This window comes from Falco naumanni, chromosome 5 (assembly GCF_017639655.2).
Source record: "Falco naumanni isolate bFalNau1 chromosome 5, bFalNau1.pat, whole genome shotgun sequence".
Classification (NCBI taxonomy): Eukaryota; Metazoa; Chordata; class Aves; order Falconiformes; family Falconidae; genus Falco; species Falco naumanni.
Window position 1 is genome coordinate 62,326,044 of NC_054058.1, and position 18,184 is coordinate 62,344,227.

Below are 18,184 nucleotides of genomic sequence, written 5' to 3' on the forward strand. Positions count from 1 at the left end.
AGTTCCCCATGGCTAGCTGACCATCAGTCTCCATATAATGACTTGTGGATTTGTTGAGCATCAACACTTGCCTCAGGTGATATCCAGGCCAGTAATTCCTACAGTCTAGGGGGAAAGAGGTGGCTGGATAGAAAAGAGAGTCCCAGATTTCCTGCTGGCACTGAGAGGGAGGTGGAACCACTGGGCTCATCTATTCCAGCAAACTCACATGGAAGGAAAGGTAATGGATGTGTAAACCCCAGGAAAAACCCTTAGATCAGACCTCCACCTTATTAAACTGTAGGCAGCCAAGCATGACATACGTTGGAGATAAGACTTCATAAATTCTGCTGCTCACAGAAGTACTTCATCCTACTGAATACAGCTTTGGATATTTTCTGTTTTGTGTACCTAGCAGCCTCAGGCAAGAGAAACAACAAAAACTTGAACTGAAGTAAGTAAAACTCCCAGTACCAGCAACACACTCTTGTATTTTCAAGAAAAGCAGCAGTGGTTATCAATCCTTCTGAGATGAGACATCAGACATGCATTTTAAAGGCTTCCATTGCAGAAAATGTGGCATAAGTTTCAGCAGCTGAACAGTCCTTTTGGCCTCAAATTCAATTTACTATGAAGTGATATAAGAGAAGGATGATATGACAGTTGTACTTCTATAGCGCTTCTGACAAAGTAAATATGTCACTGGCAAGCATCATAACCCCTATTTTACAGGAGAAACTGTGACCCAGTGATACTAAAATCAAGCACGCAACAACAAACCCCACTTACCTTACAAAGTTTTACTGCCGAGGAGAAGAAACTGGAATGATCTATACTCTACCTACAGTTCAACACATTTGAAGGGCAGCCATGGTGAAGGACGTTACAGAGGATCAGTGGTGCCTCTGAAAGGGCTTTGCACAATTCCCTCCTGCATGTTAGAAATCTGAGCTCCCCACGGTTTGACCAGCACCACCTTCTGCATTTTCACGAAGACAAAATGTCAGTGTGAAAAAAAAGAGTTTATTTTGGGGAGTTTCTTTAATAAAAGCCCTGCAGGCTTTCTGCAGTATAATACACAACACCGGAACAGCGGCATGCTTGAAATGTGCATGGTACCAATGGTGCTATGTCTGTCAAGTGTTGCTGATATGTTTTTTTGGCAGTGTTTGCTTCACATTGGCTTTGATGGTGCCAGCCAACTCCTTTGGTGTTACCATCCTGACTGCTGCTGCTATCCCTCCGTCTGCTCTGGCCTGCAACAGCATGATGTGCCCAGACTCAGCACCACAGCTTAGGTGATAGGGAAGGCTTGACTTTCCCCTCGACCAGAAATATTACGACCCATCAGTATTCCAGTTTGCTGGGGAAGATGAGCCCTGAAGAAGTGGTCACTAGCCTGACTCTCAGGCTGGGCAAATCTAAAATCTCTGGACGTACCCGTCAAGCAGCCTCAAAGTTCAGATTGAAAACTGTTCAATAGTAACCAATCTGATAGACGGCAGTGACGGTAACTGCCAAATATTTGGTGTCATGAAGTGTTTGTGGGTAGTCAAAGAGTGCAGATGCTCAGAGAGCTACAGGCACTGCAGCTTTGAAAGCACTGTGATAAAGAGCTGACTGAAGCACCAAATCTATGGGAACAGACTTAAATCAACTTTATTGTACAGCAGTGTTATGTGGGCACTGAATAAGTCTGAAGATGGATGTCTTTAATTTTTCTGTTATTGGCGGCAAGAAGGACAAAATCAGCAAGACAGATACTTGCAGATGAACCCCACAACTCCATCACCACTGGTGCAGGGTTTGCGACAGACATGTTAGAATGGAAGATCCCTGCATTTTGTACTGTTTCATCAATGATCTTGCAGTCATCAGAAGACCTAACAGTGGATTAAGAGATGTCAATGGCGTAAAGCCAGTTCATTGTAATAACCTTGAGAACTGTGGGCCAGGTGGCCTTTGAAACACAAGAAGGATGGGTCTCTTGGAGATTTGCTTTATGATGTTGCAGGAATTTAAGTTGTCAGCAAACCAAAAATGTTCCTAGAGATAGTGGTGTAACTAAGTAGTTTCCAAATGATGCAGCAGAGGTTTTGCAATTGCCTTTTAAAGTCTGGTAAGGTAATATTAAATGCTCAGCAAGAAAATGAAGTGTAATCTACTGTACATCTATAAAATGAAATGTAATGCAATAAAATTAACTAAAAGGTCTTATCTCTACTTAAAGATGGTGTGGTACGACTGATACTGGTTTTTAACAATGTCCTTTCAGGAAATGCAAACCCTACAACACAATATCTTTTTTTTTTTTTTTTCTATGATCTTTGTGGGTTCAGGGAAGAAAAAACATTTCAAGGAGTACCCAGATCCAGGGATCTGGTAAGAAATTAGGTCAGCACAATGAGTAGGTATCTGTCACAAACTAATACCTGTCACAACAAATGCTGAAGATGACCTGTCAGGTGCTGAAGACCATTCAGCTGCTTCTTTTGCTCTTTCACTACCCCTTCACTACTGCCCTCCACTCCCCATTCTTCCTCAAGTCATCTCCTGCCTTTCCATTGTGCCCTCTCTTCCTTCATCTTTACATTTTACTAATCCTTTCCACTAAAGACCTTTGATAATTTTAAAATTATAATGATACAACTTAAATTTACAAATCATTGTGCTGCTGGTTTCTGTGTTACATCCTTTTACTTAAACTCATCTGTCTCATCTATTTAAATTATAAACTCACCAGGGCAGAGGCTGCATTTTAACCTTAGCGTACTGGAGATTTATGTAGCATAATTAAGCAGGATAATAAAATACACCTCAGGGAAGGCTGAAATGTAAGCTGTGGAATTTACATTGGTTTCATTGCTTTTAAGGTGAGAGGTGAACACCGTGATGACTTTGCCTAACTTCTTACAAAACTTACATCAGGGGACTTCAGGCAGTGAGTCCTGCAGAAACCTACCACTCAGAAAGACCTGCTGATGGGCTACTCACCCGGTCTCATCAGAACCTGTTCCAACAGAGGTTTATCCTCCCTACTAAAATTGTGTCCCATGTGTCCTGTTTTAATTTGTCTTGCCCAGGCCTTCAGCTGATAGATCTTACTATGGCAGAAGATCTCCAGACCTCTCAACCTTCTTCTGTCCCCATGCCTGCAACTCCTTCATGCTACTGTGTAATCTGAGGCTGTGTGATGTGAAGAACATTTAGAGGCTAAATGAATGGTTAACCTATTACAGGGCCTTCATATTATGTAAGCCACTTCCCCAGCATGCAACAACCTTTCCTGGTGTCCTAGATATTCACAGAAAATGGGGGCTTGCGCTACAACTGTGTGAAATATAGACCTGGCTTTGGGGAAACAGGATGCAGGAGGCAAACTCTTTACATCTCATAACCAATGCATGTAACTTGGCAAATCTGGCTCTGAATCTCTCTGAACTTTATCCACATGCCTAGAACATGGACATGTGATGAGAACAAATAAATATTCATGCTAGATTTGTGTTGTTCTGAAGTTCTCCTTATTAGTGGCAGGATGCCCCTAGGGTCACTGTGGGACACCATTCCAGGGAACAGACTGGTCCCACCACAACCATGTACATGGGCCCACAGGGATTATACAAGACAGCCATAGACTATGGATTTGGGCCGACGATAAGAAAAGATTTGAAAAGCACAGAACAGTAAACAGCCTTTGTCGCATGCTTCTCTGACCACGGTAAAAAGGTATCAGAGAAAAAATAAGACATAGTCACTTTCATTTTTCCAAGGGAAGAAGGAGTAAGTGTGTAGCCTTGGGTTATGAATGTCTTGATCACTCAATCACAGTCTTGGTGACTGGCTGCAATCATTACAAGCTCAGTAAATTTTGGAACCTTTGGAAAACTGCTGCTGCCTTTTCAGTAAGAAACCATTTGTCTGAAGTGGTTTTAGTTCAGTGGATCCAGAAGTTGCTGGGATGTGATGGCAGGAAAAGCCATGGGGGTAGATATATTCCTCAGTATATTTCTGCCTTCAGTCCTTAAAAAGATAACACTCACCTGCTGCCATGGAGATAAGAAGAGGTTAGACTATCTGTGAGCATTTTATACCCACCACAACTTGAAATATAAATCAACATGCTGCAGAATAAAAACAAAATCCAGAGGTTTTTTCCTTTGGCTTCACTCTTTCCCCATGCTTCCAAGCTGCTCTCAGATGCTCACCTCTCCCTGAACTGAGAAAGACCAGCAAATACAGAAAACAGTCTGGAGCCACCAAGGATCACCAGGCTAGCAGCACAGTAAATGGAGCAGGGAGTATGGCACACAACTGAAACCTCTGATAATATGGGTCTCTGGTCTCTCCTTTATAGGAGTCTCCCCGTGTGACTTTCAGGCAGGATGATGGATCTTGGTGATGCAACAAAATTCTCTTCTTCAAAATCCCTGCAGGCTCTCCAAATGCCTACATTATCAACAGTAACTATCCCTTGGCGCATAAAGTTTTCATGTTGCAACTCAGAAGCATCCTTACCCCAGCAGAGCACTGCCCTTGTTCTCACCCAGAATGAAGCAATTTTCTGTCTCTCACTTAAAAAAAAATCGGAGTTACCCATCACTCATCCAATACACACCTAGATGAACACTGTCTGCTCACTGTCTGAATCCCTGTCAAAGAAAGAAGTGGCCTCCTGTGGTAGCACAGGGGTTAGAGCCCTCATCTCTGCCGTGCCTTGAGCAGTGCTGTAAACCCCTTACCTCCTGGGGAGCATCCAGCCCCACACTGAAGTCTGTGAGGGCTCAGGAGAGGGAAAGATGTTTTCTTCAGTCCTAGGCTGAAGTTCTTTGAATTGCAAAACCCACCCAAGAAGCCGCTTTAATGCTCAGGGCAGTAGTTTACACGGAGCTACTCTGGGCTGGGCCACTGTCAGCAGCTGCGATAACTCACTGTGAGCTAATTCAGAAATGTCTACCCAGGCTACATGCACAGCAGCAGCTAAGATGTGATTCAGGAAAGGATGAATGCCATCCGTGTTGTTAAGGAACAACAGGGAAAGAGCATGAACATGTATTTTTATGGACATAAGCTTTTCCTTTACACTAGCTTCCTAATATTAAAATTTTCTAATTTTTGAAAAAATACAAATTTTTGTCTCTGCAGTGAAATATACCAGGTTGATACCCCTGGCAGTGAAGATCTCAGCCTGCTTGTGTTAACTGGGAGAGCAGAAAGTCAGTAGCATATAATTTCACCAGGGTCCTGTATCAAAATGAGCAAAACAAATTAACAAAAACCCCAAGATCTGGCATGTAAAAATCAAGTGTTCCAAACTCATGCAGGTATCATATGAAAAGAGAAAATTCAGGCTGAGAACAAGGGATGCAGAAAGCCTTGATTAGGGAAGTGGCACTGGGGGCCTGACAAAGGAATAAGAATATTGCCAGCTCACAAGAGAACTTTGAATTAGACACTGAGACCCAGCTATCAAAATACAGACAGGTGAAATGATAATACAATGAAACCCAAGCATGGAATAATATTCTGCTGGGGATTGTTTTACTGTGCTGCAAGGAGTGAATTTCAGACTGTCTCTGCTTGAAAATACTTTACGCAAAGAAGACCTTTGGCAACTCGTATCGGGATTTGGCATTACAAAACAACATTAATCCTCAGTGACTGCAAAGCATTTTTAGGCTAACCTTCTCCTGCCACATGGAAACAGGTGGGAGGAGGAGACAGTTTTTTGGAATATGTCTCCAAGGCTTGTATTATAATGGAAACAATTGTGCTGTGATCAGAGAGTGGCTGTAGACCATGTAGATATGCCTATGAGAGCTTTAAATAGCTATCTGGGGAGACAGAGAGTTCGGCAGCATCCATAACGTAATATGCTCAGTGCCAGTTGCAAACCCTGCCTGAGACAGAGCAGAAATGATGGAATGTTTAGCACACAGTATCCCTCCAATTAGTGCTAGAGTGATTGGTTCTATAGGTTAAAGGAAGAGCCTGGTAGCTTGGTTTCTTTGAAGATCTTCACCCAGGTAACTCCAAAAATCAGCTGACAGAAAGCAGTGGGGCACTTAGCTGGAGGCATCCATGTGTGGCTGCACTACAGAAGACAGACTGGCCCACGTGGAACCCTGGAGCTGCAGCAAGTGGCCAGCAGTATGGAAACCTTTGGAGATGAGATGGGTCCCTCTAAAAGCCTGGATCAGGAAGGTAAGCTAATTGCTTGGCTGATTTTACAGGGAAGAATGAAGATTGTGATGTGAGGGAAAGTCTCAGTCCAGATTCTGGAAGTGGTCCATGGATCACTCTCTGCTGTGTTGAGGGAAGGAGCCAGCAGTCCTCCAGGAGACTTAATCTTTTGCTGTTTTAGGAACTTGGCTTAGCCTTCCTCCTAGTAACTGGCCAAATGCCAACAGGGCCAGGAAAGGGGCTCCACAGAGCAGGAGACCAAGTTGCAGGGTGAGATTTCATAGGATAGGTTGAGTCATTCAGGAGTGTCTCCAATGCTTGGTCAAGTGGCTGCAGTCCTCTCCCACCTTCCTTCCAAGACCTTCCAGATCATTCCCTGACAGTTCAAGAAATCCCTGCACTTGCTGTAATATCAGCATTGGATGCTGAAGCAGGAGACAAGCAGCTGATAAAGTTTCCTGGAGCATTTGCCCAGCTATTCACAGTGCACATGTCCCAAAATTACTTTGTCTTCTGATCAATATAATGAGTTATCAGATCCTGAGGTAGCGGACCACTCTACCAACAGCAAATCCTATATGCTGTCCCATTCCACAGTGCAGGCTCCTGCTTGAGGGAGGTGAAAGCTCAGTACCAACACACTGCTCACTTCTGCTAAAGGAGACAAGTATTTTTCTGCTAAGAATAATGAATGGCCTGAGCCAAATCATGGCCAGATGGTCCCAATCAGTGGTTGTTTATACCAAGACCTGGGAGGGCAGGTCAGTCAAGGCCTCTGACCCTAATATTGTCTGTAGAAACACAATCAATTTACAAGGCCAGGAAGACTGACCTGTTAGCCCTGTTTGTTGATCCAAGACATGGCGCAATAGCTTTAATTATTAAATCCGGTGTAGACAACCATTGATCCTCCCACTTAGTGCCATCTCTCTAGCCTAGATCCCAGGGGTTTAGAGCAAGGGCATTTGCGGGAAAGACAGAGAACCAACCACTTTGAATATCTGATGCACTGGCATCACCGAATTTTTGGACCCAAATACTGAAAGCCTAGCTGCTGCCAGTCCAACCCTTACACCTCCTCACAGCAATCAAGTGATGACCTGTCCCTGAAAGCTCAAGTCCCTACTTTACCGCTAACAAGACATTGAAAAGGCCATTTATAGAGCTGACCCAGCTCATCTTTTCTCTCCAACAGTTCAAAAAGCAATTGGTGTAAAGGACATTAATCAAGTTGGCGCCAAGAGGTAATTGAAGACAGTAATTACTCAGTTTTTATAGAGCTGGAAATGTAATAAGGATTTTAAGAAAGTAATAACTGAAGCTTTCTGCAGAGAGATCCCCTGGTGCATACAGTTTAGCTAAGGGCCTATCTTTTTCAAAATACATTTTCTTGTAGTTATTACATCACTGTCTTGCTGGGACATCTCTCCTGAGCCTTTGTAAATGTAATGGGCTTTGGTAAATCTGAATACACTGCCTCTCTGCATTCTGAGTTACCGTGTTGGATTGACACATCTAATGCAGCAATAATGCAGGAAATGGAAAACACACACATTTATATGCTTTACCTTCTCCCAGCTCCTGGCTTCCTTGTTCAAACCTGGCAGATTTCTGTCAGTCGCCCAATTCTTTTTCTGCTTTGGAAGCCATGACAAAAACTATCTGATTAAATTTCCCAAAGGCATATTCAACTTACATGGCAGCTCCTAGGCTCTGTGGTCAAAAGTTGATGCAAATTTTTCCAGCAGACTCAAAGGGCATTTCATCTTGCTGTGCATTCATTTGCTTAAATCACAAGAACCTGCCTCGGCAAGAAAAACTCTGATGAAATGGCAAATTTGTCTTCACTTGAACCTGATGAAGTTTGACAAAAGCTCCATCCTTATGCATAGTACCCTGAGTTCAGCTGGTCCAGTCATTCCCTGCTTCCTGGGCCATCTTCAGGATACATCCCACATTGCCTCAAGTGCAGGACTCATGGGTCCTTTTCCTTACTTGGGTACTGATGCCTTATGGCTCTGAAGCAAGAACCTACATTGCCACATGCATTTGTTTCTCCACCCGTAAATTACTTTAGTCTGAATTATCTACTTTCTTCTTTGGGACTGGACTTCTCTCTTGCTGTGGACCTGTACTGCCTGCACCAGTCTATAACTGATTGATGTCATTGCTGAAAGAGCAAAGAAAGCAATCCCCTTCACCAAAAGCCAGTCTGTAACTTTTTGTGGGGTAGAACTCATATTCCACTGACGAGGTCTGGTCAAATGGACAGATGGACTTGTGTGAGGGCCATCATGCTGACAAGAATGTACACCCAAGTGAAATGAATATTTGTTCTTTTCTCTTATCCTCACTGTCTGCAACATTTTACCCCTTCTAAAATCACATTAACTTGTAAAATACGATGGCTTGGATGAGTTCCTTGGAAGTTGAAGGTCCAAAAGTAGGATTTTTTAAACACCATATAAACCTCAAGTCAAAATCTTAATTTTTCAGGGCACCTACCCAAACAATGAATGTTTCAGAGGTTCAACAGTTTCTTAGTTATGACCGAGTATGACAAGTTTGACAGTTGGACCTGATGATCTCAGAGGTCTTTTCCAACCTAAATGATTCTCTGATTCTATTCTATGACCAGTTTAGCCCATTTGCTGTGTATTTACACGGGGCTTAATATTTAGTGTGTGGGTCCTGGTCTGTAACTGTTGTCTGCACTGGAAGTAATAAAAACCATAACTACTCCTTTATGCCTTTCAACTTGATTTCAAAAACAAACACCACTGTTTGCAGTTGGAAATATTGCGAGATTCATGCATGAAAGCTATGCTGAAGGTGCTGAGCTAATTTACTATTTCCTTATAGACAACATCAGCTATAGCAAGGTGTCAGGGATGGGGTGTAACAACAAGAAAAGTATTGCCCTTAATAATACCTTCAAAAAGTCTAGACTTATCCCTTGAGTTACTGATGGAGACTGTAAACTTTTCAAGGCAAATGGCAAATGTGTTTTGAGTTTCTACAGTGCTTTGCATAACGGTGCTGGCACAACTAGGTGAGGTAGTAACAAGAAGCAGCATCGGTCTTGGCTGAATTATCTACAGCCGCTGGGTGTAAGTAGGGGGAGGTGGTGAAAAGGTGAAAAGAGTGTGATGCCCTAGCCCTGCCCCCCCCCCACCCCAGCCCCACTCATAATTTCTTATATTCTTGTATTATGCTGTTGCTACAAGGATTTTATAGAAGAGCTGATGATTGCATTACTGACAATCATGCCATGAGCTTTGATGAACTCTTACACAGAGTGAACTGTGGCACCCACAAAGTTTTACTGCCTAACACAAATTACCAAGAGCCAAGGGGTGTGCATTGCACCAGTCTCCCAGGACTGCTGTGGGGCTGCTGGTGCCAGCACCTAAGAGTGTAAAAAATAAGTGCACTGGTCAGTGCTCCTTTGTCTGATTCTCAAGGATGGAACTGAAAATATTGTCTTCACTCATCTCCATTCAATCACAGGACCCAGTTCCTCCCTTGCATGACGGCATCAGTTTTTCTGCCACATCTGATACTAAGACTTGACAGTATCCTGCTTCTTTTACAATGTTTTACCATATATTCCTGCTATATCTGCAGTCAAATGTTCTCGGTTGGGAGGACACATTCCATTATGCCAGGAGGTAGCTGCAAGAGGAAGGCCAAGTCTGAAGACATCATTTGGGTGATGTCTGGTTCTGGCTCTCCTCCAAGTGTACACAGCTCATTACTAGCAAAGCACTTCTGCCCTGCAGGGTTTAGTGGCTTTCTGGCTCAGATCTTTGATGAAACTTCATTTCATGACAGGTCTATCCCCAGTACCTTCTTCCTTACTAGGACCATTCCCACCGGAGAGAGAAATCTTCCGTGCTTTTTCCTGGGATGAGGTCCACCTGGACTACTTAACTGGCTCTGCTTGAATGTCTTCCCTGCCACAGAGCCAGCAAAATTCTGAGCTTGAGGAAGAGAAAATACCATTTTAATTAATTGCCTATGGTTCTAGGTGCAGAGTTTCCCAGAGTCTTCTGTACCACATAACTCATCTCTGCATTCCCTTGTTAATCTCATTAGTTTTGCTTAAAATTTGGTGGGGGATTTTATGACCTTCTATTGACCCATTCTGGTATATGCTGGAAATTTATTCAGGTCAATTAGACATCTGCCAGTTTCATATTCAAAGGCCATGACATATGTTTGCTCGACAGGGTATGGCAACAAGGAGAAACTGAATTCGCATCCTGAGCAAGGTGGCACAACAGTGTATCAATATCGTTTTTTAATGAGATTTGCTGGCTTTTGCAGACATGAAAAAGTGTAAATTTATGCTCAAATGTCAACAAATGCCAGTCAAAGAAATTTCTGTATCATGCCTGAATGCAAAAGACACAGAGGGATGCAATGAGTCATTTTCATCAGCACGTTAACTCCCAAGAAGTACATCAACTTGCATTTGGCTACACTTGCCTAAGCTAAAAGCCCCTTTCTGCTACTCTGTCAATACTTTCTGCCCACTTCAGAGGGAACTGTTCTAGCTTTAGGAGACCAGTTCTCCCATATGTGTCATATTCATGTCAGTCCACATTTTCTGAAGATGTGAGCCCCAAACTCAAAATCTGCAAGACATCCATGAAGTATGTGGGTTCCCAGAACATACTATTGTTTGTATAATAGCAGTGCATTTGGGTAAGGTATAGATATCCATGTTGCTGGCTAAGATACAGCTACTTAAACTACATTGTACAGGCAGGTAAGCATAACTTAGCTTTGAATAGCCTTTCTCTGCAGGACTAATTAGGGCTAGCCATTGTCCCTGCTGAAGTGATGAAGCTCTCCTTGCACTGGTTTCTAGCTTCACAAGGTCCCGTTTCAGCATCTTTGTATCACCATACCATATTGTACTGATGTCCCCTAAACAGAGATGCATGCCCAGCCCTGAACAGCAGATAATCTAAATGGAAAATACTCCTGAGGCAGCAGAAGCACAAAACACCACAAGAATTTTTTCCCAAGTTCAGGCTGGTGGCAGAGCCAGGGATAAAATCCAGAATTCCTGAGCGCTCCATGACATCAAACTAGTGGGGACTCTCCTGTTTACTTACATGTAAAAAGTAAGTGCAAATATATACACAATCTGTAGCTATGCATGTTAAAAATGTAAAAATATAAAACATATTAATCCAGCTTTCTTGAAAACACATAGCCTTTTCATTCATCAGGATATTTGCCACTGCCCAATTGATTTGAATGTGTCCTGGTTTCAGCTGGGATGGAGTTATCTTCTTAGGAGCTATGGCTATGATGTGAGACTTTTCAGTTCCTCAGGCCTTGTTAGTGAAAAAGGCTGGAGGGGCACAAGGTATTGGGAGGGGACACAGCCAGGTCAGCTGACCCCAACTAGCCAAAGCATTATTCCATACCATGGGACTTCATGCCTGGTATGTATACCTGGGGTGTCGGCCGGGGCAGGCAGATCGTTGCTCAGGGACTGGCTGGGCATCGGTCAGTGGGTGGCAAGCAGTTGCATTGTGCACCATGTGTTCCTTTCTTCCTTTCCCTCTGGATGTTATTCTTTCCCTTCCCCTTTTCATTATAACTGTTACTGTCATCATTGTTATTGTTGTTCTTTCATTTTTATTCTATTTCAATTATTAAATTGCTCTTATCTCAACCCTCAAGTTTTACATTCCTTTCCAACTCTCCCGCTGGGTGAGGGAGCAGTGAGTGAGCAGCTTCATGGTACTTAATTACCAGCTAGGGTTAAACCACAACAGAATGTTTCCGGTATTTCTCATTTATTTTGTCTAAAAAATAGTTTCTTCACCCGTTTAGCTGAGTAGCCCTTCTTTGCCAGTTGTCCCGAACAAGGAGTATTGTACACATTTTACATCATTAGCTAATTTAACCAGCTAATTTAACATTAATAGCAAATCTGTGAGTTGAACGTCAGCAAATGAACTCATTAAAGAGAAAAGAACTAGTGCTTTCTCCCGATTTAATTATTTTTTTTCCTTTTAGTTTTGCGCTTCTTAGCAAGATGCTCTGGGGAAATCAGGATTTCAGGGAAATTTGGATGATCAAATAAATAGGGTTTTATTGATGAATTAAAAAGGATGCATCAGAATGTCAAAAAGCTTTTACAGCAAGATGCTAGCCTCATCTGTCCTGTTTGGGAAGGACCCAAGGCTAGAGGAGCCCACACAGGCTCTTTTTAATTTATCCTCGTTCATGCTATGAGGGTCTCAAGTCTCCTCAAGTGCTGCACACCCAAAGCTACTTCCTCAGCCCTGAAGCATGTTGTGAACAGTGATTATTTGAGAGACATATCTGATGACATCAGCATCAGACATTCTATCTCATTTCTCTGGCCTGTTTTGCCCCTCTGTTATCAGCTGAGCAACTCTCGGTGCTCAGATGGAGCAGGATTCTTGCCAGGAGGGAGCTCTGCTCCACTTTCTTTCTGCTTTCCATCTCCAACAAAAAGCCCTTTCAGACAGTGCTCCAAGTCTCCCTTTCTCACAAACCCCTCTCTCACATCCAATTCACATTTTTCCCACCTCTATGCTCTACACCTCTCACCACTTGAATAGGGTAGGACAGCAAGGGGGCATACAGGAGGCTGTGTGATGGGAAGGGTATTGCAGGAAGTTAAAGGATGGGGAGCAAGAGTTTTGGGCCATAAGAAAGTAGGGATGCTTCTTGGGGAGCTATAGGACAGGATGATGGGAACAACCTCCATTTTGTTCTCAACAATTCATCGTCAAGAAGCCACTTCTTATAAAATTAAGTGTTACGTCACTCTTTAGAGGCTTTCACATTAGTGTGGCTAAGGACACAGGCAAGTAATCATCTACTCAGCCACAGACTTCCAATAATACTTCATTACTTCAGATACTGGGTTAGACCAGATGACTTCCAGAGGTCCCTTCCAACGTCAACCATTCTGTGATTGCTTCTGTTGTGCTGGAGTCTGTTTGTAAAATTGAGGTAATGATGCAAGGGATAAGTATGAATACATGGGTTAAACATTGAGATACTTGAGTAGACCAGCCATGGAGTGTGAAAATTCTCTGTTACCTCTAGATGCAAGCTTTGCACCTGAACTGTGTCTGGATGGACATACTGCACCTGTGTTAGTGTGAAGATTTGTTTCCTCTGAGGGACTAAGGCACTCCTGAAGGTGCCTTGGGTGAGGAAACATGCGAAAGGTTTAGGCATCTCAGTAGGAGATACACAAATGGAGGGTTGGAAGGAGAGGGCAGCTCTCTGTCTCACTCCGTCACAGGGTTGACGAAGCACAGTCAGCACACTCGCTCCAACAGCTTCTCAGAAAGACGGTTGTCCAGTGGGAAGTAGCACCAGGTAGACATTACTCTCTGCTTCTCTCAAAAGCTGACCCCAATCATACTCTATTACTTCAGCTGGTGATTCTGTGATTCTTCTCTTGTTTAGAATAGCATTAGAATATCCTTGCACATCTTTGAAGCTACATTAATCCTTGGTTCAGTGTGTGTGTGTATGAATAATAGATTTTCTGTGCTAAAACTATCAAAGGCTCTGGCAGGCAGCTGGTTGGCTCCCTTGGGCAAATATCCTAGAAAGGAGCTGCAGCACCAGACCAGATTTGCATGTTTGATGCATTGCTGTGTCTCAGTTTAAAAGGAGGCAATCTGTTGGGTTTTAGTTCATTGCATGTCTGTTGAAGCCTAGGTGCTGGACTGCACACAGTAGCAAGGGTGGATTTTTTTTTTTGAGACATGGAGAAATTTTTCTCTCCCAGGAGTGCAATTTATATCTTGATTAATCTAAAAAGTTTGGGGGTTTTATGCTGAGGGGTGCAGGGGGATTTTTTAAAAAGCGTGGGTAACAGTAAAGAGGAAAGGAAGGCTGGAATCGCTTTCATACTGAAAAATCAGCTATGCTGTAGGCAAATGCTGTGCCTCAGCGGAGCAGAGACAATTTCAGGTAATTAATGTTCTTCCTTTACCAACACTGGGAAAATCATGAACTTTAGTGGGAGATTTATACATTTTTATGTCAAAGCTTAAAGCAGCTGCGGAAAGGTGGTGATTCATAAGGGGAAGTTCAGAATCTGCACACAAGAGCTAAGCCCCATGTCAAGGATGCCGAGTTGCAGCTGATGAGGTTTAAGCCATTTCCTTCCATAGGTAGTGAGTTGTTCCAGCCATTTTTCTTACTCTGACTCAGACACCCTCCTAACAAACCCATGTTTGGCAAATAGATGCAGTAAATCCCTCACATACCCAAATAGTAGGGAAACGAACCCTGGTTTTCAGCTCTAAAACCACATGCCTCTCCTCACTGACAGCAGTGGAGGTAATAGATTTTTTTGTCATGTCTATGGACAGCTTGATCAGCCAAGAAGGTTTCATCATGAAGGTTAGAAAGTAAGAACTGCCAAAAGTCAAGATGAGATAGATTCGCTCATGGAAATGAAACCGAATATTAAGAAGTGTCTATGAAGTGGACTTGCTGTGGCATAAGGATGAGGATTTAGATGAACAAGATTTCTCCACCTGCTCCAAATACACAGACTAAGGAAATAGTTTAAGTAAAACAATTTGTCTAAGAAGAATTAATTTGATCACAAAATCCTCTTTCAGCCAGCATGTCCCAGGGATACAGTACTTGCTCCATCTCATTTGCCACCACAGCTCACTCTGGTTGTTTTCATCTGCTTTCGTTTCAGAACAGCCTACCCAGCCCCTCTCCCAGGCACACAACTGCCAATCCACTGTGATGATGATTTAAGCCACACGTGGAATCCTGTGTTTGGTGTTGGGCCCCTCACTGCAGGACAGACACGGAGGGGCTAGAGTGTGTCCAGAGCCGGGCAGGGGCTGGGGCAGGGGCTGGGGGGGGCGGCGGGGGGAGCTGGGGCGGTCAGCCTGCAGAGGGGGGGCTCAGGGGCACCTGGTGGCTCCCTACAGCTGCCTGAGAGGAGGCTGCAGCGGGGGGGGTCGGTCTCTGCTCCCAGGGAACAAGTGACAGGGCGAGAGCAAATGGCCTCAGATTGTGCTAGGGGGGTTTAGATTGGGTATTAGAAAAAATTTCTTCACTGAAAAAGTTGTCAAGCACTAGAACAGGCTGCCCAGGGAGGTGGTGGAGTCACCATTGTTGGAGGGATTTAAAAAAATGCACAGATGTGGTGCTTAAGGACATGTTTTAGTGGTGGGCTTGGCAGCGCTGAGTTAACGGTTGGACCTGAAGATTTCAAAGGTCTTTTCCAGCCTAAATGACTCTATGATTTGGTTCTGCTGAATTACATGGTAGACTGGTCCTTGCACCTTTGCTCTTGTCCTTTGTGCTCTCTCTCCATGTGAAGTCTTTGGTCTTGCAAAGTCCCTGGTCCTACAAAGGATGTTTCCTGCTAGAAGTGCAGGAAAAGGCAGAAGCTGTTAACATTGTGGTTTCCACAACTTCCCAGATTCTAATATAAGGAATTTAATTCCTGTCTTCCACTTTCTAATGTGTTGTCCGTCCTACACTTGATCCCATGGGATTAGAGTGAGAAGAACTTTTAGGCCCTTTGAAGATGAAAAGCGCATAAATATCTGAAGTACATTTAATAGCATCTGTCTACTAATTGTTCGTCTCTGTTGTTACCTGATGAAATAACTCAAGAGACTTTGGCAAGAGAATCCCATGAGACCATTACTATCTGTTTGCCTATAACGGGTTCTGGGTATTCTTTCCAAACTAATCAAACAATGTGGTTTCTTCCATGAAAGGCTTCAACCTAAGATAGATAAAGAGAGAGGACATGGCATGTAGTAAACCCCACTAATAAAATGCTTAGGGCTGAAAACCTACCACATTTAAGGAAACATTCCTTCTTATCCCTCTCTTTCTGCTCCCAGGTTTTTTTTAAATCAATGTTAGTAGATCTCTCAGCTTCCTTATCCTCAACTATATCCCATTTCCTCCAGTGACAGCTCCATACAGTTCCTTCTGGAAATGGTCTTGGGGCTCGTGATTACAGTTCACTGTGCACTAAGCTGACACTGCTCGGTACTGAAGAGTGTTTCTAGGTGCTAAGTGCTCCAAGAAGCTCCTTCTGCACAGGGCAGTCTTTCTGCCTTTGCCTCAAGAGAGGACAGTTTGCTTGCCAGAGATATAGGATGGTGAAAGGATGAGGCTGATGGAGGCGAGGCTGATATAAAATGCCTAGGCTATGATTTTGTTTTAGGACTCTTGAATTTTTGCTTTGCAGAACATCCTTAAAAGGTGCATGAGCAAAGGCAGGAGGTAAAGATGAGCCTACATCAGTGGAGATGGAAAACTGTTTTCATGTCTATTTCTGTGAATCTGTTGTTCTTGACAAGAGTATTGAGTGTTAGCGGAATATCTCCAGGGTTTGATCTGAAAACAGGAATAAACCTTTTAGGGATTTTTATACTGGGGCAAGAGCCAGCTGAGGAAGAGGTAAATGGACCCTGTACCTGTTCTAGGACTCTCCTGACAGCATCATTGGTTATGACTGGCACGCCTTCCATTTTTACAGATGCAAAGTTTACAACCAACTTTTCAAAAATATATCTGTATTCATCCTTAACAAGAGGAGAAAAACAAAATATTTACTTTTGTAGCTCATACGCCATCATTAGCTGGAAGACCTGTGAATGTACCTGTTGACATTTGTAGGTTACTTCCTCTACTGTTAAAAGTATCACTATTCTGCGTGTAAGAAACCTCTTCCTTTGGACTATAGCTCCACTTCCAAATGTCTGACTGTTATATCTGCAGCTTGATGAGTTAAATCAGTGTCACAGAGTTGCGAGGTTACTTTGACAGAGGCACAGAGACAATGTCAGTTCTGGGTTTCATGCTTGAAGATCTCACCAATCCCATAAGATGCAATTTGCACTCCCTTCACCTGAAACACTGCAGAGAGCACACAGTGGGGATTTGGCTCGCCAAGGGGCACAGGAGATTGTTTTGTATGGGATGCAATTCTATGAGTGGCAGAAGGATGAACCAAAAGACCAGGCAGAGTCTTTTCTGCCCTACCACCTGCAATTTACAGAGCCATAGCTGGGAGCAGCTATCAAACCCCAAACAAATCCCAAGTGCCCTCCAAACAAAAGGATAATTTAATTTAAAATTGATTCGCACTCTTGGTACAAGACACTTGATTTTGTAACATTCAGCAGTAGCATAAAAATAAAAAGAGCATCTAACACTGATTAACGTCTGAGTCATGGATTGCTGGGGTATGTTACGCCAGCTGAATTTAGCTATTCAACTGGCACGGTAACTCCTCTACAATATTAAACTTTCCTGGCGTAATTTACCACTCCTTCATTCATTTGTGCATATGCTCGGCACATGGTCCCAAAGCTTGCATGATGATTTTGCCATATATAAAAGGCACACTGACTTTTCGTCAATAAGATGCACATTGTTATTTGACAAGAACAATGTGCTCAAAGAACAGCTCACAATAGCTTCTATCAATCAAGCACTCTGTGGAAAATAAAAAATGACAATGAGATCTACGGCATTAAATAACCTACAGTGCTGGAAATTAATCAGGAATCTGGTGTGCCTGAGAAACAAATGTGTTTTTAATAAATTGGATTTGAGTATCACTTAGAAGCCATGGATTAGCAGCTGTGTGGAGACTGGTTTGATTTGCACTGATAAACTCCAGGGGAGCTTGCCCATGTATATATTCAAGCCATTGATGTCACCGTAACCCTGATGGTCTTGGTGACATTTAAGCGATGTGGACACTATTCTTTTTAATACATAGAGCATACATGCTTATAAAGAAAAAAATAATCCAAGTCTCTGATCCTGCTCCCAAATATCCCCAAACAATCTAAGGGTTAATAATAACCTCTGCAAAGAAAATACTTCTCAACACGTAGCAGTTTACCCCTTGAGAAAAAGTTGAAGGAGAATGAAGAGTATATGACATAAATTAGCAGTGTCACCAGCTGTCTGAGTGGAAGAAACTTGGGTGTGACATGAA